A 2,924-nucleotide genomic window follows, 5' to 3' on the forward strand; every position below is an offset into this window, starting at 1 on the left:
GTGCCATGGTATTCAAGAAGCGAGAAAATGTCCACAAAAAATTACTATTAAACTTAAGCAAACACTTAGCCAAACGGATTGCGTCTTCTTCCATCAGAGATGTAGTTACAAAAAATTATTATTAAACTTAAGCAAACACTTTTTTGTAGTTGAAAAAATGGATTACTCTCCAATGACTTTGCTTAAAAACTCTTTTAACTTCTAACTCATCATTATGACAAAAGATAAATCCAAACTTCTTAACCGGTGGATCATAAGAAAGCTATCATGCTCTCCCAACCTAGTTGCTCAAATCAAAAAGGTCATTAGACGGGGAACAAAAAGGACCAACCAACAATAAAGCAATATGCTTAGAAGAATGAGAACCGCTCTACATCTGAATTAACAAAAAAAATAGTTTGACTCTTAAGGGAAAACGAGCTAAGATATAATTTAAGCTTTTAACTTAGTCCACTTTTGATTGTGAAATCTAGGCGAAGGAACTCATTTTTTTCTCTTGAAATTTATATCAATGAAATGAACTTTCAACTTAATTCACTTTTGATTGTGAAATTTAGGCGAAGGAACTCATTTTTTTTCTCCTGAAATTTATATCAAATAAATCAGTCTTGTACTCCAGGAAATTCAAGTATGTTGTACACCTACAGGAGTACCGTTGTAGGTCCCTTCTATGTGTATGTGGAAGGGACCGCATCGTTTCCAGATTTCAATTCTTTTTTCTTTTTCTCAAATTTATTTTTGTTTGAGGTATCACCATCTTCAGATTGGAAACTTGTTGTATGCACCAGGGGACAAATTCTTAAATTTGTATTCCCAGAGGCATAAAACATCTATCTTAAAGATGGATTCATATGGGTAGTTTCTCTCGAAAAAAGTTATAACCAATGGTCTAAATATTTCATTCGTAAAATTATCTGTTTCAGCTTTTAAAATTTGTTTTTCTAATAAATTCATGATATCCATGTTAAAGGTTATATATTCCTTAAAAATTAGGTCTAAAATTTATCTCAAAAATGAATTTTTAAGAGATGACTCATCTCTATATATGAGTCCCTATGAGTCCCATGACTCGTAGAAACCCTTTCCCTTTCTAATTACTACGTCTCCATAAATAACATGCGGAAAATTGTTTCATATGGATTGGACAACATTTCTACATATGCGGTTCAGAACGTGTAAAGCATCCATTTTAAAGATAAATATAAAATAATACAAACTAACGGTCTAAATATTTTCTTATTAGATTTATTAATTTTAATTTTTAAAATTTATTTATTTAAGTCTTAAAATCCATCTAAAAAATAGATTCATCAACAGGCCCGTATTTCTATTTGCCGCGTAGAAACTGGGTCTTACTATATGTATGCCAGCCAATGTTACCTAGAGAGAGGGAGGGCGAGAGAGAGAATTTTGCAAGAAGTTGCCAACCGTTGGATGTGTTTCGGCAGAATCCAATGTCCCAACCAATGGAAAAAACGAATCCAAACGTCACAAACAAATGACCGTTGATAGGGGTGCGTTTATATATCTCGACCAGACAAGAACAATGCCATTTGAAAACCAAACTTAACGAGTTTAGAGAGAGAAAAAGAGAAGAAGAGAGAGAAATAAAAGAGAAGATGCAGAAGAATAGAGAGAAGAAGAGAGACGAAGAAGAGAGGAGGCAGAATAATAGAGAGAAGAAGGGTTAGTGGTTGACGGGGAGATCGGACTGGTTTTTCCGTGCTCTCCTCTTAGTTCACTCTTCTCACAGTAGCAGAAACCCTAATTTTTGAATCCATGTCCTTTTTTTATTTTCTTCTGTTATATCCGGTCTTGGAGCTGTTGTTTTTTGGCAAAATTTGGAAGAGGAGATGGCAACAACCAGGAATGTAGTGCCCCTAATAAGAGGTAATAGATCATTTTAGGGTTTATTTATTTTGTGGTGAATTATCTGAAATTTTAGCTGCTTGCTCGTGTAGAATCTAGTTTGTTTTTTTCATCAGGAAGGAATTTTTTTGGACTTACAGGAAATTTTTATATTCTAGTGTGAATTCTCTGAAATTTGAGGTTTGGAGCTGTTGTTTTTTGGCAAAGGTTGGAAGAGGAGATGGCAACAACCGGGAATGTAGTGCCCCTGATCAGAGGTAATAGATCGTTTTACGGTTCCTTTATTTTATGGTGAATTCTCTGAAATATTAGCTGCTTGCTCGTGTAGAATCTAGTTTGTTTTTTCATCAGGAAGGAAATTTGTTTGACGCACAGGAAATTTTTATATTCTATTGTGAATTCTCTGAAATTTGAGTTTTTGACTCAGAGGTTCATTGCAACTGATTCTGTGAAATTTTCACAAAATTGATTAATGATCAGTTTCTTTTAAAATATTCTGTTAGAAAACTTAGAAATACTTAGTGTTATTTTCTTCTCTGTCTGATGTATTTTCAGGAAAATTTCCTTAATCAGTTTTAGGTTTTCATTGGCTCAGTTGTTTTATTTTGTGGCCTCACGATTTCTTCCATGGCCATTTATTTTTGTTTTTCCATATTTTTAAAGAATCTATGTTCCATGGCCTAGTAACAGAGGCATGACTATTAGGATTTGTTTTTTATTCTGTACGTAAGGGTTACTTTCTTCTTCTAAAACTTGTTCTAACCTAAAATGGGTTCAAGTGTTTTTCATATTTTTGAGCTCACAACCACTATTCTTAGATGCCCTTTTTCTTTATCTGGTTGTGCTCTGGAGAAAGACTTCCAGATTTAGTTTTAGGATTTCACTGGCTCAGTTTTTTTATTTTGTGGTCTCAAGGGTTCTTCCACAGCCAATTGTTCTTTTGTTTCGGCCTAATTTTTGCATTCCCTATCTCTTTCTCACGAAGCTTTTTTAACACTCCAATTCCTGTTTTTGACTAGAATTCTTTTGTAACAAGAAACCTCTCCCTCTGATCT

General features: G+C 33.8%; 1 long non-coding RNA gene across 3 annotated transcripts in view; it reads left to right on the forward strand.

Moving 5' to 3' along the window:
* Positions 1 to 1,517: 1,517 nt before the first annotated feature.
* Positions 1,518 to 2,924, forward strand: part of LOC148779126 (uncharacterized) — a 2,249-nt gene continuing 842 nt past the window's right edge. Inside the window, exons 1-2 of one of the 3 annotated variants that reach the window (XR_016047687.1) lie at positions 1,518 to 1,890; positions 2,010 to 2,924. The exon at positions 2,010 to 2,924 is cut by the window's right edge and continues 579 nt beyond it. This is a non-coding gene — a long non-coding RNA (uncharacterized LOC148779126). The remainder of the gene's footprint in view (positions 1,891 to 2,009) is intronic. The other 2 variants (XR_016047685.1, XR_016047686.1) reach the window with 2 other exon arrangements.

This window comes from Amborella trichopoda, chromosome 13 (assembly GCF_054954075.1).
Source record: "Amborella trichopoda isolate Santa Cruz 75 chromosome 13, AtrichopodaSantaCruz75HAP2 v2.0, whole genome shotgun sequence".
Classification (NCBI taxonomy): Eukaryota; Viridiplantae; Streptophyta; class Magnoliopsida; order Amborellales; family Amborellaceae; genus Amborella; species Amborella trichopoda.